The 26,366-nt window shown below is 43.1% G+C and overlaps 1 long non-coding RNA gene across 2 annotated transcripts in view; it reads right to left on the minus strand.

Annotated features, from left to right (window-relative positions):
* LOC137331174 (uncharacterized) overlaps positions 1-26,366 on the minus strand; it is a 564,227-nt gene that overhangs the window by 137,387 nt on the left and 400,474 nt on the right. For both annotated transcript variants that reach the window (XR_010965383.1, XR_010965384.1), the window contains one exon: positions 11,351-11,397. This is a non-coding gene — a long non-coding RNA (uncharacterized lncRNA). The remainder of the gene's footprint in view (positions 1-11,350; positions 11,398-26,366) is intronic.

Raw genomic sequence — 26,366 nt, forward strand, 5'->3', positions numbered from 1 at the left:
CTCCTCCAAGGACACATCTGTGCAAGGCAAGTGATAACTCACCTGTTGAAGAGTCTTGGGTCTCTGTAACTGTCTCCAGTTGAATGACTTGATTGACAGTTCAGTCAAGGTGAAGATTTGGCAGTGATTCTTGTTAAAACTTAAGTCCAGCTAATTGGACAAGGTAATACTTTGAAAGGTGCCGATTCTGATGTGGCCAGAGTGAAAGAAAGGTATAAAAAGGGTGTTAGAAAAGATACTTCAAAATTCGACAAGGTTTAACTAGCCGTTCCCCTCGAACTCGAAACCTGTAACGCTACGAATTCTCCGGTAATTCGTTTTTACTCTACCTATCTCAAGTATATGTGTAATTATTATTGGTAATTGTTAGCATTGTATATGTGTGGTTATTGGTAATAAGGTTGTCATTGTATGCTTAATTCCTATGAAATCCAATAAATGCCTTTGAACCCCATTGTCTTGTGGAATAATGTAAACCTATAAGTAAGAACATCCATTCCCTAACAGTCTCAGCAGCAGATAAGCTGAGGCAGGTGCGGAGATGGGCAATGTTACAGATTTGGAAATAGGCGGTTATTGTGATGGAGAGCATATGGCGTTGGAAGTTCAGCTCAGGGTCAAATAAGACGCCAAGTTTGTGAACAGTCTGGTTCAGCCTGCGACAGTCGCCAGAGAGGGGGATGTAATTGGTGGGGAGGGAACGGGGTTTGTGGCGTACTTTAATATGTCTGAAATGATCTATGTCTTTTCTCTCTCTTTCAAACACATATACACGTCTGATGAAACCAGTCACCATAAGAAGAAGAAACCTAAAATATGTTCTGGTAGTCTGCTCCAATTCACCTGATAAGGGAAGGTTTAGATTACAATATTGAAGCAAGAATCAAGATATTTTTGGACAATGTTATTCAACCACTATCATCCTTGAAAAGTATAAGTAATACAATTTGAAATTGAACCAAGGTATTGTATTAATCAGTACATGACAATGAAGCCCATATTTAATCGAGAGTCTAGATCCGTTATAATGCGATTCTCATTTCATAGCTTTTGGTCTTAATCTTTCTTTCCCTCTGATGTCTCTTCAAATCCTAGTCAAAAGCCTAAAGCGAGGGTACAAGTTAAATGTTTCTTCGCTCACAGCATAGTGGACTTGTGGAACAGACTCCCAGAGAAGGTCACTGATATAGGATCAACTGATACCTTCAAAAGGGAGCAGGTTCAGTATCAGTTGAAAATTTATGGAACAATGAACTGTTTATCCCAGGGACTAAGAGAGCTAAAAGATAAGATTTGTGCAATGCTCTTAGTCACTATGAGTCACTGGATGTTGGACAAAACATACCGGATTAAAACCACCTAACCTAGCAATCATATTCAAAAAAGGTGCTAAATGTAGGCCAGTCAACAGGTAAAACAATAGAATCAATTATCAAGAGGAAAATTGATGACCTGTTTAATATTTAGTAAAAAAAACAGCCATCACAGCTTCAGAAGAGGAAGGTCTTGCCAGACCAACACCTTTGACCTTTCCAAGAAAGTGACATCCCAAGTGGAGTGTGAAAAACGAGATGTAGGTGACCTGGATTTCCAGAAGGTCTTTGGTGAAGTTCTGCATGAAAGGCTTCCATAAAAGCTGAAAGTGATGAGCACGAAAGGGAAACTTAAAAGTTGATAAGAAATTGCCTGAATAAAAACAAACAGCAGGTACTCGATAAGCAACTGATGTTTTATGAGGAGAGGGGGTGGAAGTACTAAATGGAGTGCCCCAGGGCTCAGTACTGGAATCCTTACTGTTTCTAATCTATATTCACAACTTGTACTCAGAAACTTAATGCAAACTGTTTACATTTGCAGAGGATAGTAAAGTAAAGGAGAGCATTCGAATTTGATAAAGAAGTCAGGGACATACAAAAGGAGTCAGGTAAAATTTGTAAATGTGCAGAACAGTGGCAGGTAAATTTTAAGAAGAGAAAATGGAAAAGCAAATGGATGCCATATGTGTACTTTGAATGGTGCAGAACTAAAGCTGATGTTGAAAGAAAATCGAGGGAGCATTGATAATCATTTCAGCAATTAACCCATTAAACACTGTGGTGGAGCAATAAACAATGCCTGTGGAATGCTGAACTATATTGTAAAATCAGAAGATGTCAGGCTAGAACTTGAAAATCTCTGGACATACCACACTACAGGGGTAAATTTCCATGGGCTGGGTGGGGAGGGGGATCTCCCGGGCATCTGCCATAACTTCGAGAGAAGAACCATGGAAATCCTGATAATCAGCGTAAACGGCATGTACTCCATTTTTCTGGGATGTCTGCGGTTCTCCCGCTGAAATTACAGTGGACGAGCCGGAGACACCCCTTGCAGAAATTCACACCCCCCACCTCCCTGTCCCCTTTGAATATTGTATCCAGTTTTGCTCAATAAATCACAAGGGAAATATTCAAGCCCTGAAAGGTTATTAGAACATGGAATGCTTTATCACAAGTGGTTATTGAGGCAGAGACTATAGCATCATTTACAAGGAAATTGGATTACTATTTGAAAAGGAACAATATAAATGGATATGGACAAAGGGCAAGTAAATGGCACTCCAGCTGAAGTTGTACTGCCACAGGCATGATGGACTGAATTGCCTTCTTCTGTAACTTCCAAATTCAATGGAGTGCATAAAAGACTGAAAAGCTGATGTCTACTGTCAGAAAATTGAGTGATGGAGAAAGACTGGAAAAATTGTGGCTCTTCAGCTTCGAAAGGAGGCAATTGAGAGCGGACCTTATAGAGGCGTATGATGTTACATTTACACTGTTTAGCATTCTCAGACCAGTGGCTGCAATGTCAGTTCCACCCTAACAGTATCTGATTTACACGGCCTGGCTTGAACTCTAGTTCTCCTGCTTAGTACAGCACATAGTGCATGCATGATTCCACGCATATTCCAAGCTTTTCTTCCAGCAGCTGAAATGTAAATGCTTATAGATTACAGCATCTGCACTCTTAACATGTAAATTAACTCCAGGAATTTTTAACAGAAACATTCAAAAGGGAGCCCACCCCAACTACTGCCAAGGCACTTTTGAACCCAGTTTGATACCACGCTGGAATTACAGTCACCACAGTGTCAAACTCAAGTGATGCGAGACTAACCTCTTCAGGGAGTCTCATTCAGCGTTTCTCCAGAGTTAGGCCTGGTCCCGGCTCCAGATTTATATCACAACTGGTGTGTCAATGCAATGGCAGCGATGATAGAACTAAAGTACAAACATATCCACATGGTAGCGGAGTCCAACTTGTGGTCTCTGTGCCTCAGCAATTCAGCCCCTAAAACCCAGGCAACCCAGTCCTATTTGTGCTTCTCCGTTGGTCTGTCCTGTTTTAATGGTGTGAGCTTTTAAGTTTGGAAAGAGCTGTTTTGAGCACGGTTGCCTCATTGCTGGATAAATCCTAAACACCAAGGAACACCAAGATTTGTTACTATCAGCAATTGGAGACATATGGAAATAAATGGGAACATAGATTTAAACCACTAAGGTTCCACAGGATTCATATATGTAGGCCCACAAAGACAAAACCTTGGGACATTCTTGTCCAGAGGTACTAAATGGTATACAACGGGTAATGTAAATCCAGATCAGTATTTCAAATTAAACCGTGACATTAGAACAAGGAATGGGGGGGTGGGTAGCCTAAACCAATGAAAAGCCAATTAAAGAAGAGCTTGTTCATGGAGAGAATAATCAGCATTTGGAATGGTCTTCCAGAGAGGGTAGTGGAGGCAAAACCCTTGGAGATCCGTACAAGATTCATTTGGAGGCTGTGATGAGATGGATTACGTTTCCCCCTCCTCCCACTGAAAGTTGGATTGAATGAAATCTCCCCACCCCATCTATATTATCTTGTGATCATGCAATCACCAGCTAACCTGCCTCAACAATGTGCTCACAAACTCCCACATACCCAAATCAAAGAACTGCAACGGCTTCTTGTGGAATCCATGTTAACCTTGCCCCAAAGCAATTCCTCACAAAATAACAAATGCAATAGAAAAATCAGAGATATTATGTTACATAACTCGAGCTTGTGATATCAAAAATAAACTAAATGTGTGAGGCCTAGCACAGAGGTTGCGTGAATTGTGTTTCTAATTTTACTTAATTGCTTGTTTTTTTTGACAAACCGCCAAACTTAAGTCACATATCCTCAATAAGAACTACATCCCTGAACATTTGACTAAATGTAATTGACTGAAGTTCAGCTAATAGTAAAAATAATTACCCCTGTTCCTTTGGAAATTATGTTAATTGATAGTAGAACTGAGCCCAATATCATAAAAATGCAGCCTTTTTTTCTGAAAGAAAACATTAACTTAGGCCAAGACTGCAGTTTTGGGGCTATAATTAGTAAAACTACACATGTTCTTCGCGTAATTAAAAAAAATGACCTTCAGTTCGCAATATCTGCACTCAGATTTTGGATTCAGGCTCCGCAGGCCCAGGGGCTGAAATTCCCCTGTTAATGAAAAGCGGGAGAATGCCTGTTCTTCTCTGTAATTAATGACTTGCAAAAAAAAATCACTGAAGCGCACAGCTTGGATATGCACCATATTTGAGAATATGATTTTGTTAGGGGGTTGTTAACTACGCAAAAAAAAAGGCATTCTCCTGTTTTTCATTAAAATGGGAGTTTCTGCCCAAACACCCCCCCTCCCCCCCCCCCCCCCAGCCCCTATCTCCCTCAGTCAATTGTATGACATTTAAGGTCGCTCGCTGAAGGCTTTAGCCCTAAGGGGCAGTCCGATATTTGCAGGTTCTAAATTAAACACGAACACATGACAGGTATGGCCATCGCTTGTGTCCTTGACACACAACAGACACTTCACATTTTCCAGTCCAGAAGAAATGTTGAACTGAGCAATGTGTACCTTTTTAAACGAGTGGAGAGTGCCCTGGGGGGAACTGGATAGAAACAAGAAAGTAATGGTTTTGGACTTTAATCATATACATCATTTTAATTGTCAGTGTTTGGGGGTCATCTCTTTCCTCTGCGGTTAGAGAAAGCCAATTAATATTGAGGATGTTTCTGCTTCCTATTGCAGGCTTGTGGCAGGTTTCAGCCAGAAGGTATTAGCCTGCTGGATGACAGGCCAGTAAGCGGCTGGGATGCATGGAATGTGAAATGGGAGCAAGCTGACGTTAAAAATACATTCTCCAATTTCCTAAATTAATAGCGCTCAGTAAATGTATCTGACAATCAATGGAGAACTTTTAAATATTTATACTACTTAACAAAAGAGGCACCACCAGCCACGCAAAAATATTAGACAAGGTCTAAAATCATGGAGCAATATAATTCTTTGTGGATTAAATCAATGGAGGGAAGATTTCATCCATGTGCTGAATGTAGTCAAATTGTTAATGTGTTTCTAAAGAACGCATTCACGATTGCGCTACGTTTAGCGCACAGAGGAAATCTTCCCCCTTTCCCCTCATTGCTGCAGAAAGTGCAATGCATTGCTTGCATGCACGTGACAAAACAACAAAAATGACACACAGAGTTTCGAGATTCTTCCGGACCCCCTCCCCGCAACTCACTTTTGGGGTTACTGTCCCTATCAAGTACTCCTAGGTTGGGTATCGCACAGCAAGATGCAGACTTAAGCTCTTTCTGCTCTGCCCCAACAATATGGAAAAGACCCAAACAACATCATCCTTGATGGGACTTTTCCAGGGTTCCAGGAGTATCATGTCAAGTCATATCAAGTCAGGACTGTAATGGAATACTCACCACTCGCCTGGCTGGCTGCAGTCACAACATTCAGGACAGGGCAGTCCAGTTGATTGGTACCCCTGCCACAGGATTCAATATCCATCCACTCCATCACTGGCACACCATGGCTGCAGTATGTATGATCTACTGGAGCAACTCATCATGGTTATGTTGGTATAACTTCCCTCCCTGCGACCTCTACCACTGAAAAGGACAACAGCAGCAATGTTGTGGGAACGCCAATCACATCCAAGTTCCCCTCTAATTCACACACCATTCTGACTTGGACACATATCACCATTACTTCATCATCGCTGGATCAATATCCTGGAATTCCTTACCTAACAACAACGACAACTTGCATTTATATAGCGCCTTTAATGCAGTAAATAATCCCAAGGCACTTCACAGGAGCGATTATCAAACAAAATTTGACACCGAGCCACATAAGGAGATATTAGGTCAGGTGACCAAAAGCTTGGTCAAAATGGTAGGTTTTAAGGAGTGTCTTAAAAGAAGGATAGGGAGGTGGAGAGGTGGAGAGGTTTAGAGAGGGAATTCCAGAGTTTAGGGCTTCGGCTGCTGAAGGCATGGCCGCCAATGTTGGAGCAACTAAAAGTGGGGATACGCAAGAAGCAAGAATTGGAGGAGTGCAGAGATCTCGGAGAGTTGTAGGGTTAGAGGAGGTTACATAGTTAAAGAGGGGTGATGTCATGGAGGGATTTGAAAATAAGGACGAGAATTTTAAAATCGAGGCATTTCCAGACTGGGAGCTCTGTGGGAAGCAGAGTTTTCAATGAGCTCAAGTTTATGGAGGGTGGAAAATTGGAGGCCAGCCATGAGAACATTGGAATAGTCAAGTCAAGAGGTAACAAAGGCATGAGGTAACAAGTCTAGAGGTAACAAAGGTGAACTGAGGCAGGAACAGTGACGAGCAATATTACGGATGTGGAAGTAAGTCTTGGTGATGAAGCGGATATGTGTTGGGAAGCTCATTTCAGGGTCAAATAGATGTCAAGGTTGTGAACGGTCTGTTTCAGCCTCAGATTGAAGACAATGGCTTCGGTCTTCCCAGTATTTAGTAAAAGGAAATTTTTATCCATCCAGTACTGGATGTTGGACAAATCAGAGACAGTGGAGGGGCCAAGGGAGGTGGTGGTGAGGTAGAGCTGAGTGCGGTCAGCGTACATGTAGAATCTGATGTTGCATTTTTGGATGATGTCGCCAAGGGGTAGCATGTAGATGAGAAATAGGAGAGGGCCAAGAATAAAGCCTTGGGGGACTTCAGAGGTAATGGTGTGGGAGCAGGAAGAGAAGTCATTGTAGGTGATTCTCTGGCTACGACTGGGTAGATAAGAATGGAACCAGGTGAGCGCCATCACAATTGTGGGAGCACCATCATCACAAGATCTGCAACTCTTCAAAGAGAAGGCCCACCACAACTTTTTCAGGAGAAGTGGGGATAGCAAATCAATGTGGCATTGTCCACATCACAAGAACAAATAATAATAAAAAAACATTTAATGATCTATATCTGTTCATCTCCTTGTATCCCCTCATCGCACTGTCTAACCAGATAATTATCCAGCTCCTTTTTAAAGATGCCAGTTAAAACAGCATTAGCTGCTTCACTTTGGAGGCTATTCCCATATTTCCACAACTCTGAAGGAAAAAATATTTGAATCTCACAAGTTTGTAGAAACTTGGAAGTTAGATAATTGTACACTCGGGCCTCTGGTTCTGTGCTAACAGTGTAATAACCTGTTTGCATCTACAATATCCATTCCATTTAGCATTTTTCCCTTGAAATTCTGGCAGCTGAGGGAAACTCCCAGGTTCTGCCCATTCCTTTGTGGTGATGGAGCAAACTATTATCGCCGTAGTAAAAGTTTCTGAGTTGTCAGGAATATCTCTATTACTTACTAAATATAAAATAAGCAATTTTAAGTAAAAATTGAACACTTTGAGGGGGATTTTAACTCCTACCGCGTGAAACTGAAGTTAAAGTTGAGAGGCTCTTTCTCCTGCTACAATAGCACTTTTTTCTAAATGACCTATTGGGCTCGATTTTCGCACCCGCGATTGGGTGCGTTCGTGGCAGGGGGGCTGCGAAAATCGGGGATTCCCGGGACGGGTCTGGATCCCAGCTCCAACCCACCCACTTCCAGGTTTCCCCACTGACGCACTGACATGCGCGCGCAGCCCCCGCACGTGGGACTCCCGCAGGCAATTAAAGCCGGCGGGGTGCCACTTAAAGTACTTGAACAGGTACTTCAGGCTGTTTACAGACCTGATTGACCTGTTATTTTAGCAGGGATGGGATTTTGCAACTGACTGAGACTGTTTCCCGTACTGGGGGAAACACTCCCAGTTCAAATGGACGTGTTGCAGCCATCAGCCTGTGGCAGCAGGGTGGGGGGGGGGGGGTGGGGGGAGACCTTCACTCATTGCAGGAGGCCACTCTGTCACTTGGGACAAAGTTTGGCCTCCACCACCCTGCTCCTAACAACAAAATTCACCAACATGCACACTCACCCCGATGTCCAGACACATGTACCTACCTTGCGGACCCCCTCAGATGTACATCTTCCGGATGGGGGCCGCAGTAGCTGCAGTCATGACCTCCTCGGAGGGCGAACAGCATCACCAGCCTCGCCGGCCACACTGCCCACCTCTGACACGTGGAGCTCCACAACACAGTGCTGTGACACATCCACCTTCACAGCAGGAGGGAGGGCAACCACAGAGAGAGATGCGTCGCAGAGGGCACTACCCTCGCCACAGGGTCCACAGACCGAGACTTAGCTTCCCGGACCTCTCTGAGCAGCAGTGCACTCGGAGGCTTAGAGTCACTCGACATGTCGTCGTGGACATCTGCAGCCTCCTTCATGCTAAGCTGCTCCCGGCTGGCCTGAGCACCATCTTCTTACCTGTCGCTGTCAAAGTCACCACTGCCCTCAACAAATTCTCCTCCGCATCCTTCCAGGGTGCCACCGGGGTCATCACTGACGTCTCTCCGTCGTCTGCACAAAAGAGTTCTGCAAATACACCTACACCCACTCTGCAGTGACACAATGGGTGGCATCAGTTGTGGATCTTCATTGTGATCCTCAGGAAAGGGCATTATTGCACAAACCAGACAAGATTCGCAAAGATGTGGCAGTAGTGGTGCCAATATAATATGTAATGTGAGTTGATCAGAAATTAAATATAAGTAAAAACCATGACAAACCCTGAAACACCCTTGTGCATCCCCTTCATGCTCATGGCACGTTTGCCTTACGCTTCCGACTGCACATATATGATGCATGCCCTGTGGCTGCAGCACAGGTAGTGGCAGGTTGAGTGAGGCTGACCGTGAAAGAGATGCATGAGAGGGTGAGCATGAGATAGAGCCATGAGATTGTATGAGGATTGGGTTGAGTGGTAGTGGCGGGATGAGTACTGGCGAGGTGTGTAAATGCAGGTAAGATGAGGATGAGCTTTGAGTGGGTGTGAGGAGTGATGTGACAGAGTAGTGTTAGCAGTGCAGAAGGAGATGTGGGGTGGGGGCGGTGATGTGGCAGATGGAGTGTAGGGGAATGAGTAAGTGTACTCACTTTGGCTGACCTACTTAGGTCATTGCAGCGCCTCCTGCACTGTATGCAGGTGGGCGATATGTTGGTGGTGCAGGTGACCTCCTCTGCCACCTCGAGCCAGGCCTTCTTGGTGGCAGAGGCAGGCCGCTTCCTCCCGCCCGGCGGGGGGAAGATCTCTGTCCTCCCCCTCCTCCTCACCCCATCCAATAAGAGCTGGAGTGATGCATCATTAAACCTGGGAGCAGCCTTCCCCCTGGGCTGCTCCATGCTGTAATTTTTCCTATTTCCTGCAGCATCAGTCAGTGGAGGACTGCCCCTTTAAATAGAGCTCCTCCAGCTGACAGACCTTACTGTGCATGCGCAGTCCGCCCGCCGCGCAGCTTAGCAGCCCAATCGACCCCCTGCCGCGAACCGGCCGCCATGGTAATATCGGGCCTATTAATTCTACTCCTTTCTTCTTCTTTTAAAGTAACTTTTAACTTCTTTTCCTACTCAGTTTCTTCTTCAGTCTGGCTTCCATCATCCACATATTAGAACTGGTAGCAACTGCACAATTTTCATTGGCTAAAAAAAAGTTTCAAAGGTTGTTTTTCAAGCCAATCAAAAGCTCAAGGTTTGATGAGTGCACAAGTTAATATTGAACATGTTAAAAAGCTCTTCATAATTTGAAGCACTAAATCCTCAAATCATCCTCCTCTCTCCTCTCTGAACTATCTCCAATGCATCACGAGGTCATCAACTTATGAAACAAAATTGTTTCTTACCGTTCCACAAATAAAAAGCTGGTATCAGTAAAAGTAACCATGAAGCTGTCGGATTTTGTAAAAACCCAACTGGTTCACTATTGTCTTTTAGGAAACTTGGCCTGCCCTATATGTAACTCCAGGCCCACATCAATATGATTGACTGTTAATTGGCCTCTGAAGTAACCTAGCAAGCCATTCAGTTGTATCGAGGGCAAGTAGGGATGGGCAAATGGTTAACAAATGTTGACCTTGCCAGCGATGCCTATATCCCAAGAATGAATGTTTTAAAAACCCTACCAGATTCGCTATAATATGGGGTTCATGCAGCAATGCAGGATGAGCATTGAAGGGCCTGCTGGTCTTTTCTCACCCTTCCTTTCATAGGTATAAAATTTTAGCTAAAGATGCTTCTGAACTGCACAAAACACCATGCCTGAACTAAACCTCAGGAGCTCACTGTCCTGTACTACCAGATCGTAGTATAGCCACATCAAGGGGTACACAGTGGTTTCTCCAAAATGGCTGATCCTCAGAGAATAAAACCATTTCTTCTTCCTGAAGGATGGGGTAAACTTATGACAACAGTCAGTGTGCGCTATAAACAAAATAAACCAGGGGATTCAGTTTATGGAAAAGTGTAACCAGGAACCAGCCTCTTGCTCAAAGTCAATGAATTATGCACCAGAAGTCACTTTATTTATTAGTCAACTACCAAATCCTATCAGGCGTTATTTTAAATCATCCAAAAGTACAATATAGTCTATTTGCAATAACTTAAATTTCCATGAAAGCAAAGCCTTGTTTGACCAGTCTTGCCATTACATTGAGGAATCTAAAAAGTTGGGTTTGTGGAATCATTAACTTACGGCAGTATTCTTGCTGTTGCGCAGTATTTTACTGCAGTTCTATGATAATGCAATTGGAAGAGGGAAACAAAAGACTTGTATTTATATAGCGCCTTTTACAACTTCCGGACGTCCCAAAGCGCTTTACAGCCAATGAAATACATTCAATGAGGAAACCTTGCTGACACAAGAAATGTTATGAAACAATCATTTTAAAATCCATAAGAAAACACTGCCATCTTTTTCAATACGAGTATCAAAAAAATTGTAGATCATCCAGATTGGGGGACATGGTGTGAAATACAAGGTGTCATCATAAGAGGCAATGTTTTTATTCAGTTGCACACAATCCCCTTGACATTCAATTAGCAGTCTTTTTACGTCAAGTAATCAGTTACCTAAAGCTCACCTGTCAGAAGCGCATGAAGGCTGTTATCAGTGACAGTAAAATAGATCCTAAAACATAATAAGAAAGCAACACAATTAGCTGGTGTGCAAAGGTACCAATAAACACTTCAGAAATATGTTGAAGACCAACAGCTTGAGAACACATGAGAACAGCTGCTCCACACTTGGAGTTGGTTGGCAATTTTTCTAGACAAAGAACTAAGCAATGATCATTAAAAGCAGAAGGATTGTGGTAATGGTGTTTCTGCGCTGCAAATGCGGCACCCTGTAGGATTTAGCAACCTTGAAATTATCGCAAAATGCATCAAGTTTGGAATAAATCAAACCTCAAATGAACTAGGTGGACATAAAAGTGCAATATTGGTGCCTAGAGGGAACAGTTTCATCTGTAGAAGAACTTAGAAACCATGTGAGATCTTGACCTCAATTTTGGTTAAGTGAGCTGTCCGTTTTCAGTTAACATTTTGTTCACTTCTCAGGAGCATTCTGCATTCTCAGATCAGAAGCAGCAAAACAAAATTATTAACTTTGTTTAGAGTTTTTGCATTCTTTTACTTGTCTGACTCTGAAGAGCCATACATTCTGAGAGCCAATAAAGGCAGAAGTGCAGTGCCACCCCATTCCAGTCGGGGGTGGGGCCTGCGATTTGAGGTGAACATGGATGTACCGGATTTGAGGTGAGTGCCATCTTCCGCCCGCCTGCCTGCCAACATTTGAGGTGAGTCCGGAAAATGGAGGGGGGGGGGGGGTGGAGTATATTTCCCAAGGGAATCCTTGGGAATTCTGTCCAGCTCACCTGTGTTAAGGCTAGCAGATCCCACGCTTGCTAAGAGCAAGCATGGGTTCTGTTATGGGCCTTAGTGGGTTCTAAAATAAATAAGGCACACTGAAATCAGTCTCAGAAGGTTCAACTGGCATTTCCAACATGACGCTTTGCCTCATAACTAGCAGCTTTGAAATTTTTTAGCTACCAATTAGGTCCTCCATACCCCTGGGAAAGCATTGTGCAGTTCTGAGGTTCCACCAGCACTGTGGGCAGGTGCCTTTATTGTGTCTCTACAGGCACAGGCCGCCCGCTCCAAGTATGAAAACAACCCTGTCCCCGAGATATGGGACCAGGTCAATGGCTTGGCACAAAATGGCAGTCGGAAGTCCTGCCTGATCACACTTCTGTCCCCTAGAAAGGGTCCATGGGATTTTGGGCCCTACACGTCTTCATGTCGTGTTTGTAAAAAAATCTGGTACTTCTACAAGAGTTTACGTAACTATTCTTTCTTTAAAAATCCAACAAGCAATGCAAAGCATAGAATTGGCCTCAGCTGCGGTGAAGCCTATTGTTCAAACCTCTCTATCATCCTTGGCTGACGATCAGTCGAATCTTGACTAAAAAGGAGGAAAATGCGGGAAGGAAAGATAAATATCAATTCTATAATGAGCTCCTGAAAGAAGTAACATAAGTAATTAACACCGATCACTTCAATCATATTCAGCTTTTTAAAAATTATTGTGACAGACCCAATTTTCTTCAGTTCAAAAAAAATCTAATGTTCAGCCTCCTTTAATTACTGAGGTATGATGTTTTCCAAAGCCAAGGTTCCCAAACTTTAATCAGAACCAGTGTTAATGCCATTGCCGTTGCTTATTGTGGATTCTCAACTTGTTATCTGGATCACAAATGGAAAATGACACATGTAGTCCGACCACCTGTGCTAATTTGGTCTGAACTTCTGTATCCAAGCCAGTGACACAGCTCATGAAAACACAGCTTTGCATTCAGCCAGCAAACCCAGCTACTGCAAGCAAGCAAACTCTGACGAGAACTAACAGGGTCAAGGTCTCCTCGAAGCTCAACTGAATAATGCATGTCAGCAAAAGATTAGACACAAGAGGCTCAGTGCTTACATGAAGCCTTTAGCATATTATTTATAAATAATAATTCCTACCTTTAAGATCACTTCAACATAATTCATCAAACCTTCAGAATCAATTTAAACATGAATACATCTAGTTTAAGCAAATGAAAAGCTAAAAGTGTGCTACAGGTTTAATGTGGGGTTCTCCACATTTTCATCTACAAAGATTCTCCAAAGGGAGATAATCAAATGCGCACACACCTTTGATTATCATTTGCTGTTATACCAGTTAACTACAACTTCTTCCGCGCGATAAGAAATTACCATAACATTACATTGTTTCAGGCTTTATAAAGCCCTCATTTTACATTATTATAGATGAGCAGACAGATTGATCAGCTAAACAAGATGGGAAAATGTAGAAAATGTACAGATGGACTGTTGGCATCTGAAAGAGAACAGGTTGGAATGTTTGAATGGGACCTTCCAGCATTCTGTGAAGGATACGCCCAAAATGTTAAATCCATTCTTCTCTTTCAGATGCTGACTGACTTGCTGTGTTCTTCCATCACTTTCCATTTTTGTTTCCGAATTCCAGTGTTTGTGGTTGTTTTTCTCATCTCTTGAATAGTTTTTGCTGCCAATCCACGCAATCCAGACACTTATCCACAGTTAAAGTTACAAAGTAGTAATGAGGCATCAAAGGATGCTTGGCACATGTTGTTTGTAATCTTATTGGATGGTGACCATTTGGCAGCATTAACAACTACAAATTAGCAGCTCTGAGAATATGGATGACGAGTGGATGATTCACCAAGTCTGGATTTTTAGACGTTAGAAATAAAAGTGGCACCTAATTTGGACCTCCAATGATGTTTCACCATGAAAGCAAAGCAGTGCAGGCATAATTCATATCGTTGTGGGAACAGGTAGCATGTTATGTTTTATGATATAAATGAAGGTCAGCAGAGAGAGTGATGAGTCATTGCAAGAATAAAGTAGGTATAATCTGGTTGGGGTCCGTAGTCATTGGACAGTTTTTCTGACCCAGCTGGAAGCTGGAAATTGTGAAAATAAGGTTATGTTAAGGAGATCTCTTCTAACTTAGTCCATTCAAAAAGAACCCGTAACGCATCATGGCGGCAGCAGTAGTTATTCATTGGTAAAATAACCATCTAGAAACCATCAGAAACATTGGTTGCCAATTCTAGGTTCTGACAGATTCTTCTGTCAAAAGAATCTCTGGTGCTTCCTGCCTTCATCATAATCTTAGGGCATCTGTAGAAGTATCATGGCAACCAAAGGCTAGATAGTTGAGAGTTTGAAAGTGAAGTTGTAATATGATTTGGGAGAAGAGTTTTTTTTTCCCCAGAGGTGGACTCAGAAGGAAGAGTTTGGAGGGGGTAGGGGTCTGTGTGTGGTGAGGGATACAAGGAATGATTAAAGTTGGCATTGTCTGTGATCAAGACAATGGGACTAGAGAGGTCATGTGAGATGGCAACATTGAGGGGGTAGCCATGAACACTAGGAGAGTTTATATGGAGGGAGACGTTAAAGGAGGACAGGAGGGAAATAATGAGAAGAGAGAGTAAGGTTAGTTGAAATGGAGATTGAAATCACCGAGGATGGGTGTCACTCAGTGCAGATGCTGAGAGAGGTATGGAATGAGGACATGTCGATGAGAAGCTCGGTGTGGGGCATGGGGACATAGTAGAGAATGAGGATTTTTAAGAAGAGGTGAGAGGGGTGAAACAAGGTGAAGTGCTTAAAGGAGGAGAAGGTGCCAGAGAAGTTGAGGGCAGAGACCAAAGTATAATTTGCTAATAAGGGCACATCACCACTGCAGTGGTTTGGGTGGGGCAGGTGGTGGAAAGTATAGTCAGGTGGGGAGGCTTCAGTAAGGAGCAAGATGTTGCCACCCATAAAGCAAGTTTCTGTCAAAGCCAGGATGTCACTGCAATCATACTCAATAAGGTTGTGGATGGCAAGGGTCTTATTCGCAAGTGAATGGATATTCTGGAGGGAAATATGGAGAAGGGCATGATTGTTGATCCTCTGGCAGTGTCCCAGGGGCAGTGGTGGGTGGGGTGAATGGAACGGGAAGGAGATTGGCAAGGTTAGTCCTCAGTGGGCACGATGAGCAGAAATGTTGGTGATAGATTGAGGGTTGCTGTGAAAAATCAAATATTGGTTATTGGGCAGTGACCACCAGAGAGCATTCAAAGGGATTAAGAAAGGACTAAGTATGTTGCCTAGCCTGAGATTATATGTCCCTGATGAAGAAACCTGTCTCGCTAACCGACAGTGGCTCCCGGTCCGGGAATGCCTCAATTTTAAAATTCTCATCCTTGTTTCCAAATCCCTCCCTGGCCTTGCCCCACCCTATCTTTGTAACCTCCTCCAGTCCTACAGCCCCCCGAGATCTCTGCGCTCCTCCAATTCTGACCTCTTGCGCATCCCTGATTTTAATCGCTCCACCATTGGCGGCTGTGCCTTCAGCTGTCTTGGCCCTAGGCTCTGGAATTCCCTCCCTAAACCTCTCTGCCTCTCTACCTCGGTCTCCTCCTTTAAGGCACTCCTTAATACCCACTTTTTTGACCAAGCTTTTGGTCACCTGTCCTAATACCTCCTCATGTGGCTCGGTGTCAAATTTTGTTTGATAACGCTCCTGTGATGTTGGGATGTTTTACTACATTAAAGGCGCTATATAAATGCAAGTTGTTGTTGTTGTGTGCTTGCAGGTGCAATTTCATCTGGTGTAGGAGCCATTCTGCTACACAAATCCTAGCGAAGACAATAGCTTTGAACAGCACGTCCTTCACATTCAGTGGTCACCACAGCAGGAAGATACACTCAAACAGAAAAAAGCTCTGGCTATTACTTGGGTAGGAGAGATTTTATAAATATCTTAATGGAAAATCTTTCCATATTGATATGGATCATAAGACATTGATTCCTCATCTAGGCCATAAAAACATCGATCAATCATCTCCTAGAGTGTCTACTTCTCATGAGATTTTTGTGAGCAGCGGATAAGCTGTCACATGCTCCAGCATCAAGGGTTACTGGAATGGATGAAAGGCAGAGCCGAGGCCAAATGTGGATGGAATTTTGCAAAGCTCTCCTGCTTCAGCAGATCAGAGACAAGAGATTTTTTTTTAAAACTACTTCAAGACAATTAGATCTGCAAGCTGATTATTGGACAAGGTATGCAGGGACGGCCAAAAGAAAAAACTGGAAAGCAGACTGATACTTTGGTTAATGATTCCTACATCAGTGATCTCAGAAATATTGGACAGAATGCATACAGAAAAGTGACATGGGATCTTCCACGTACAACTGAGAGGGCAGACAGAGTCTCAGTTTGATGTCTCAAGTGAAAGAGTACCTCTGACGATGCTGCACCCCCTCAGTAGTGCACTGAACTGTCAGCCTAGATTATGTACTCAAGTCTCTGGAGTAGGGCTTAAACCCATGGCCTTTTAACTGCAGCTTTGAGATGGTGAAAATTTATGGGAGTGTTGTTGTTTGAATTGATTTGGGGAAATTTACAAACATCATTGAAACTAGGACTCCTGTTATTTACCAAAGAAATCTGTAATATGTGGCAATGTTTCTAGAAAGGGGAATGTATGGGGTTGAATTTCCACCAGTGTTCTCCCAAATGTCCTGTGTGACTTTGGCGGAAGAAACCCCCAGTAATGGCATTTGTGAAGTTACGGCAGACGATCTGGAGAACCCCCATGGAAATTCAATCCTTACGCATCTTCCCGATGTAAAGACCAGCAGAGGGAGCCATTGTGAAGATAGAGAAAGTAGGTACAATATAATTTAGGGCAGGTGGAGAGTTTTCATGGTCTAGACGCTAGACAGTTCCCAGCAAACTTGTAAATTAAGTTATTCTTAACGGCTGTCTGAGTCCATCTGAAAATAATCCACAATGCTTACTTGATTTTCTTTAATTTTTTAGGGTGAATTTTTGTGTTGATCAAGGTAGGGGATGTTCTTTCCAAAGGATGGAACAAAGTGACCATTTAAGATCCACTATGTCAGTAAACTGCGACTAATTATCACATTAATTAAATCCTTACAACGAATATCAAGTTCAGATGCCTGAACTTTTGTTATGCCGATGACGAGGCTAATTTTAACTGGGATTGCAGTGTGAAAAGTAGAGTTTGCTTCAACTTCCTTGGGATGTGGGGATGGGGGAAAGTCAGGGTTTCCAAAGAGTAAGTCAGAGTTCCTTCTCCCTCCCACTGTCCAGTCACCCCTGCTGGACGGTCCATGTGTGAATGTTGGGTGAGGACAGGAACAGCCTTGTATTGCCCCCACACTCAAATCATCTCCCAGCATTCACTCACTAGGCCCACACATTTAGAACAGCCCTAAGTAAAGTGAGGAATCTGAAAATAGCTGTTACTCAGAGACCCAATCAGAAGCTGATGCCTTCAGAGAGGAAAAGGAAAGAAGTATTTGGGAAAAAAACTCATTGAACTGCAGAAACTAATTAATAAGGTGGTCACATCAACAAATACAGGAGTAAAACAGAGGGACAGATACGACAACAAGTGCTATTTTGATTTGTCTCTGATGCTTTTCAGGCTGCATTCACAGCACCAACTCTTTACAGGTACTTTTCATTCAGCTGAATGGTTTTGTGAAATGTCAGGCAGTAAGGCCCATCACAGTTGTATCTAGCATTGATATCATTACAAACTCCAGTCACCCTGCTTTGTCACAGTGTCTCAGTCTAATCAAGACATATCGACAAGGTTATGTTGATAGCTGGCACTAATGGATTGCAGACTTATGGTACACAGCGTGTCAGAGAAAAGTAGTCAGTTCTTTTGAAACCACATAGAATTTCCAAGAACAAGGAAGGGAATAAAATCAACCCCAAACTTGGAGCCTGACTTTCAGAAAAATGTTGGCATTGCTGAAGCAATAGCAAATTCCACTTATATCCCAAGTGTCACTGGTGGTAGATTTTCAGTCCTGAAGGTCTTGTCTTTTCCTAAAATTCTTTTTATTAACAAAACAGGCTTTTGTTTCATCATCAGTTCCCTTACAAATTTTCCTGAACTGCTATTTCAAAGTCAGCTTGGAAGCAGGGGAATTTACATTGCTGTTGTGTTTTCACTTCCAAAGATGCAGTCATGTCAGTTTGACATGACTATACAGGTCCCAACATGAACTAATGGCAATGGACTTCCTGAGCAAATGACATTAGACATCCTTATGTAAGGCATTTGCTGATGAGCAAGCTCTACTGCAATTACTCCATCAGAGTCGGTGTACTGAAGGATTGAGGCCTACTACCTGCTCCTCTGAAGGACATCGAGTTACATCAAAACTACAGCACAGAACAGGCCATTCGGCCCAACAGGTCTATGCTGGCATTAATGCTCCACATGAGCCTCCTCCCTATTTCATCTAACCCTATCAGCATATCCTTTTATTCCTTTCTCCCTCATGTGCTTATCTGGCTTCCCCTTAAAAGCATCTATGCTATTTACCTCAACTACTCCATGTGGTAGCACAGTCCACATTCTTGGCATTCTTTGGGTAAAGAAGTTTCTCCTGAATTCCCGACTGGATTTATTAGCAACTATTTTATATTTATGATCTCTAGTTTTGGACTCCCCCTCAAGTGGAAACATTTTCTCTACATCTACCCTATCAAACCCTTTCATTATCTTAAAGGCCTCTATCAGGTCACCTCTCAGTTTTCTCTTTTCTACAGAAAAGAGCCCCAACCTGTTTAGCCTTTCCTGATAAGGATATCCTCTCAGTTCTGATATCATCCTCGTGAATCATTTTTGCACCCTCTCCAATGTCTCCATATCCTTTCTACAATATGGAGACCAGAACTGTACACAATACTCCAAGTGTGGTCTAACCAAGGTTCTATACAAGTTTGACATAACTTCTCTGCTTTTCGATTCTATCCCTCTAGAAATGAACCCCAACACTTGATTTGTCTTTTTTATGGCCTTAATAATCTGTGTCGTCAGTTCTGGTAATTTAGTGATTTGTGTACCTGTATCCCTAGATCCCTTTGCTCCTCTATTCCATTTAGACTTATTGCCGAAGCAGTATGTGGCCTCTTTATTCTTCCTACCAAAATGCACCACCTCACACTTATCTATATTGAAATTCATTTGCCAATTACACGCCCATTCTGCAAGTTATTTTAGAATTTACGGCACAGAAGGAGGCCATTCGGTTTATTAATGACCCCTTGCATTTTGATGCATTCTTCCTTTGTACTAACTACACCCCCCAATTTGGTGTCATCTGCAAATTTTGAAATTGTACTTCTGATTCCCGAATCCAAATCGTTGATGTAAATTGTGAATAACAGTGGTCCCAGCACCGATCCCTGTGGAACACCACTTCCCACCTTTTGCCAGTCTGAGTAGCTACCCTTGACCCCAACTCTCTGTTTACTGTTTTGTAGCCAGCTTGCTATCCATTCTGCTACCTCTCCCCTGACTCCACATGCTATGACCTTGGTCATGCGTCTACAGTATTTCAACACAAACACTCCGGGAAAATGAATCCTTGAAGGCGTCAACCTGCCCACTAACTTCCTGGAAAGAACCCTAATCAGAAATTCCTTTTCTATCAGACATTTAGAGGGGGAAAATAACTGCATACTTGGTCATCATTCACAAGTTTGTTTGTAACCATAGCAGCTGCTTTAAGCATTCTGCAGCATCACTGTGTAGTTTCTTCTTACTTGTCAACACAAATATATTGGAACATTTTTAATTTGGTTCAGATTAAGAGAAAGAAAAATTAAACAGTCAGGTAATTCATCTTATCTATCTGAAAATAATTTGAATGGAGAGTAACATCATCTGCATATGTAGGTTTCCTTATTTTGCTAATGATGCCTAAGAAACAATCATGATGTGGAGATGCCGGTGATGGACTGGGGTTGACAATTGTAAACAATTTTACAACACCAAGTTATAGTCCAGCAATTTTATTTTAAATTCACAAGCTTTCGGAGATTTTCTCCTTCCTCAGGCAAATGTTTGCCTGAGGAAGGAGAAAATCTCCGAAAGCTTGTGAATTTAAAATAAAATTGCTGGACTATAACTTGGTGTTGTAAAATTGTTTACAAGAAACAATCAATCATTCCAATACCTTGAGAGTTAAACATTACAATAAAACATTTTGAAAACTGCTGCATTAAATACATCATGGTCAGAAATAAAAGTATTTATGAGGGAATGGGTTCGGATTAGGTTAGGATTACAATTCCGGCTTTCTCTCAACAGTTAAAACTTGAGCTTGTGGTAAAAATGGAGATTTGATAAACGGACAAGTATCTCCTGTGAACTGAAACAGGCTCTCTTATCTGTGACATAAATGGGAATGGAATTTGTGTGTCAAAGGACTAATGAATACTCTTTTAACTCAATCATCTGCACGGGAGGTGACATGGTCCCCATGGTCTCCTATCACTTTGAAAGACAGAAAATACAACATTGTCTGACTGGTGCTTTATGGTTAAAATCTATAAGCCCTGATTTTAAATCAGGACGGGAAGCCTCCACGCCCTCACCAGTGTGAAGCTTGGGCTACTTTAATTCTCGGGCCTCATTTTAATATGATTGACAAGTTGCCCACCCAATTGTGTTGTGAAACGAGCAGCCCGTCCACTTTCTCCGCACAATTTCCGGCGGGCTTCCTGAGGCTTATTTAAAGCGGGAAGGCATCTCTAAAATGCACCATGGCTTTGTCCCTTCCTATCTCTGTAACCTCCTCCAGCCCTGCAACCTTCCAAAATTTCTGCCTTCCTCCAACTCTGGGTTCTTGTGCATGCCCCACTTCCTTTGCCCCACCATTGGCAGCCTTGCCTTCATCCATCTAGGCCCCAAGCTCTGAAATTCCCTCCCTAAACCTCTCCACTTCGCTCCCATCCTTTAAGACGCTCCTTAAAACCTAACTCTTTGCCCAAGCTTTTAGTCACCTATCCTAATATCTCCTTCATTGGCTCAATGTCAATTTTTGTTTGATTGTGCTGCTGTGAAGAAATTTGGTCCGTTTTACTATGTTGAAGGTGCTATATAAATGCAAGTTGTTGTTGTTAAAGCCAGGTTGGATTCTCTACTTTCAGATTTCGCTGGCCTATTGCTGCAAGGAGGGGAATCTCTGGGATAAGTCAGAGGGCTGCCCCCAGGTTTTTTGATGTTTTCCTGGATCTACTGATGGAGGAGGTCAGGAAAAGAAGGGACATACTGTTCCCCAGCACCCATAGCAGCATCCCCAATGCCACTATCCTGTAGGCCTGGGCAGAAGTCCTTGACAGGATCACTACCACCAGCATCAGCCCCAGGACATGGCTTCAATGTAGGAAGAGGTTCAATTACATCACAAGAACTGCAAGGGCAAATACACTCTTCATCTCTCTCATCAACACCTGACAATGCTCCTTTCACCCCCTCCCTCACCACTCTCAACAATTCCCTCCTCTTCATCGCATCCTTCAACATACAATCACAAGGGAACACTGCAACACCTCTCTTTCTCATCCATCATACATTCACCTCTACGTTTTCACTCTTGCACCGCACATTAACACCATTCTCTTCTCACATACAAGCATTTGCACAACCACCAACTCCTCCCAGCACTACTTCCTGACTTCACATTCCACACACTTGGGTTTACATTCATCATCTTCTTATCCTCATTCCATCATGCTTCTTCTCCACCCCTCAGTACATGAACTATATGTACAAGACCTACACATCTCAACAGCCACTCACTAACTCTCATCTTCTCTTTCTGCAGGACAAAACAATGCCAGGGAGAGGACCAAGATTGGGGGGAGGAATACCCAAAATCATAGCCCTCACCCAAGCGGAGAAAGGACTCAGCCGTTTACTAGACTAAGGTAATCAATACCAAGGAAGATTGATTATCGTTAACTTGCAGGGAAAATGGCATCTCAGGCAAAGTGTTTGTTGGTGGCTCCACCTTCCAAGAGCACATAAGGGCACGAGCTGCTAAAGCACCCTTGCTGGTGAGATGCACCTGTCCTGACCACTCAAATGACCTTGCCCCCACAATTTGGGATGGGGTCAACAGCTTCAGGCAATTGTGGGTGGGGATTCCATTTTACTGCCCACTTGCAACTACAAAGGAATTTTAGTTATCGTATCTTCTATTTTATTGTCCGATCCTTTCAGTGTGGCATTTTTGTGGTGCTGACAAATACAAGTGAGAGATTATTCATTTACATGGATACTTGACTTGAAGCCCAGACCAGACAGTTGGAGAGCATCAATTGTGTGATTAAGCCTCACATTGCCATGGGAGCTCAGTATCGGCTAAATTTTGCCTGATTCAGCACATGTTCAACACGGGCCACTGTACAGGGTTGAAAGATCAAATCAATGCTGCTCTGGAGATGACTGCACCCAGAATTAGGTGATCAACTTTTCAAAGGTCACAAAGGAGAAGCTATGCAGGCAACAGCTGGAGACATCATAACAGCAGCAGAGATCAAAGCAGACTGTTCCTTTAGGAGGTTCCTTACAGATTACTTCAACATCTTTATGTAAAGGGATTTCTATTATCCCTCTGTCTGTCATTAAATCCCTATTCCAGAATTAATTGACTGACTGCCTCATTCCCAGTTGACCATTCTGCGTCCCCAAAGTCAATGTATTACATGTGTATTAACCCAGAAGAGAATAATATATCAGCTCAGGGCATTGTTTATCCCTGTTCAGTTATGTTCTGTCTCAAACTAAACCAACTATTGTCCTGTAGTCCCATTCCTACAAAAGTGGAATTCCTCCGCTCCTTTAGTTCACATAGTTTGTGCAGTCAATTTTAACCATGGACAAAAACACAACATGGAGTCTGTCAGTAATACTGTATCCCTCTCAATGACTTTGAAAATATTGCAAAGAATCAGCAGGTCAGTCAGCACCTGTGGAAAGAACAGTTAATTTAAACATTTCAGGTGTGGTCTCTTCATCAGAACTGGAAGAAATTACAGATGAATAGTATTTAAAAAATAAGAAAGAGAAAGGGGGAGGGAAAAATACACACATACTCATAACCACACGTGTGGTTGTGCATGAGGCTGTGTGTCTGGTTTTTCATGTGGCTGTGTGTCTGGTTGTGCGTGTGGCTGTGTGTCTGGTTGTGCGTGTGGTTGTGCGTGTGGCTGTGCGTCTAGTTGTGCATCTGGTTGTGTGTGTGGTTGTGCGTGTGGCTGTGCATCTAGTTGTGCATCTGGTTGTGCGTGTGGCTGTGCGTCTGGTTGTGTGTGTGGTTATGCGTGTGGCTGTGCGTCTAGTTGTGCGTGTGGCTGTGCATCTAGATGTGCATCTGGTTGTGCGTGTGGCTGTGCGTGTGGCTGTGCGTCTAGTTGTGCATCTGGTTGTGCGTGTGGCTGTGCGTCTGGTTGTGCATGTAGCTGTGCGTCTAGTTGTGCATCTGGTTGTGCGTGTGGCTGTGCGTCTAGTTGTGCATCTGGTTGTGCGTGTGGCTGTGCGTCTGGTTGTGCATGTAGCTGTGCGTCTAGTTGTGCATCTGGTTGTGCATGTGGCTGTGCGTCTGGTTGTGCGTGTGGCTGTGCGTCTGGTTGCGCGTCTGGTTGCGCGTGTGGTTGTGCGTGTGGTTGTGCGTGTGGCTGTGCGTCTAGTTGTGCATCTGGTTGTGCGTGTGGCTGTGCGTCTGGTTGTGCGTGTGGTTGTGCGTGTGGTTGTGCGTGTGGCTGTGCGTCTAGTTGTGCATCTGGTTGTGCATGTGGCTGTGCGTCTAGTTGTGCATCTGGTTGTGCGTCTGGTTGTGCGTATGGCTGTGTGTCTAGTTGTGCGTGTGGTTGTGCGTGTGGCTGTGCGTCTAGTTGTGCATCTGGTTGTGCGTCTGGTTGTGCGTGTGGCTGTGCGTGTGGCTGTGCGTGTGGTTGTGCGTCTAGTTGCGCGTGTGGTTCTGCGCATGTGGTTGTGGTTGTGTCCGTGTGGTGGTGTGGGTGTGGGTGTGGGTGACTGTGTGTGGGTGGCTGTGCGTGTGGCCTGCCCTTTCCAGCAGCTGAAATTTATTTTTTGCTTTTAGTTTTCCCCAGCTGCAAATGTGCAAGTTAAAATGGATCTACTGCCTTTATCTTCACCAGGTAAACATATGAAAGCAGTCAATTCCAGAGCAAAACCATGTCAGCACACACCAGCTGATCTACCTCTGTGTGTGCGCATATGGGTCTATATTTATAGGGATGGAGACGATCAAACAGAATGGGACATAAGGGGTTTCACTAATAAAACATTCATCACTGGGAATCCCCTCAAGAACAGACACCTGGTAGACAGACACAGACAGGAAGAGATACAGCTCAACTCTCCTACTCCAGTTACCAATTTGCAGGCTGTAAACAATTAAAACAGGTTAAAAATAGAGAGAAGAAAACAACACATCAAGTCAGATTACAACCGAGAAAAAAATAACATCACAAATATTACGAAGCAAGGAGAGAATAAAAGACCTCAGGAAGAAAAATGGATGTGTGTGTGGCACATAAATAAATGTGGCTCCTATAAGCCTTGCAGTTAACACACCTAGAAGTACATGACATTTTGCAGTAATACAGAAAAAAATGTTAACTGGATAGAGTTATTTACTGATATTAACTGCAAAAATATGCAAATTTAATTTGGGAATTCTATTTTTTCCCCCACTGGTGCCAACATCATAGACCATGATCATATACAGGGTAAAACTCCCCCTAACCCATCCTTCTTCCTATGCCATTCCCTTCCCTGCAATATGATCTCAGAGCAGCACCCCTACAGCATCAGTTACAGTTTAACCATCTGTCACGCTATTCTTACAGCTTCTCCGAGCGAGCTTGCCAGTTTGGTAACAATTTGCATCAAAATGATGGGCAACTTTGTGCAATGAAACAACAGGGTTAATTCCGTGATCCTGCACTGAAAGGGAGCACAGGTCAGAGAGAGGATGACAATATCGTGGGCCCTTATTTGGCCCTAACTCCTTGCGAGCACAGCTCCCCGCTAGGAATTAACCTCAACATTCACTACGAACTAGCTGAACTCATTTTGCTTTCAACCTGTACAGTCAGCAGAGTGTAGGTATTTTTTTATCCTATTAATCTGGGCTGGATTTGAACCCAGCTGCTAGTAATGAAAGAACAGTGTGCACCGATCACAGCACCCAATCCCCTAGTGCTTAGAAGTTACGTGTAAGTCGATGTAAGTGGATAACAACATAAAAAGAGCCATGGAGCAATCTTTCACCTGCCACAAAATAGTCTTGTAATATCCTCGGGCCTGTTCCAAACTGCACTGCCCTTTCTTCTTATATCAACAGAACTCCTATCCACGTGATAAAACTAAACAAGTACAAACAAATTGTCACAGTCTAATAAGGTGAGGTTACAAGGCTAAATTACACAAAAGTAAAGCAACTAATCAGCATCTGAAAACATACTTGAAGTTCAGTATGTTTAAGTTGCTTTGACATTAGGGTGGAGCTTGCATTGACTCTCAATCCTCCAATGTCTCAAATTTAAAATTCTTGCCTCTGCATTTAAATTCCTCCCCAGCTTCTCCGACCCCCAAATTCTGTTACCTTCTCCAGCCCTACCACCCACCCCCCGAACACTCCATTCCTCTAATTCCAGCCTGTTGTGCATCCTCCCTCTCTTCATCCCATTATTGGCATTCATGCCTTCAGCCACCGAGATCCTACTTTCTGGAATTCACTCACTAAACCTCTTCGCCTATCTCTCCATCTTGAAGACTCTCCTTAAAACCAACCTCTGCAATGGAGCTTTTGGTTGCCACTCTGAAATGTTTCTTTCTTTGGGCTAGTGCCCATTTTCCTAGAGTAAACAAGCAAGAAATACAAAAACAGATTGTAAGAGCTTTTACAAGTATGTAAAAAGGAAGAGATTAGCGAAAGCAAACATGGGTCCCTTACAGGAAGAGAGAGGAGAAATTATAATGGGGAATAAAGAAATGGCAGAGACGTTAAACAAATATTATGTATCTGTCTTCACAGTAGAAGACACAAAAAACATACCAGAAATAGTGGAGAACCAAGGGTCTACTGAGAGTGAGGAACTTAAAGTAATTATGATGAGTAAAGAAAAAGTACTGGAGAAATTAATGG

The sequence above is a fragment of the Heptranchias perlo genome, chromosome 13 (assembly GCF_035084215.1).
Source record: "Heptranchias perlo isolate sHepPer1 chromosome 13, sHepPer1.hap1, whole genome shotgun sequence".
NCBI lineage: Eukaryota > Metazoa > Chordata > Chondrichthyes > Hexanchiformes > Hexanchidae > Heptranchias > Heptranchias perlo.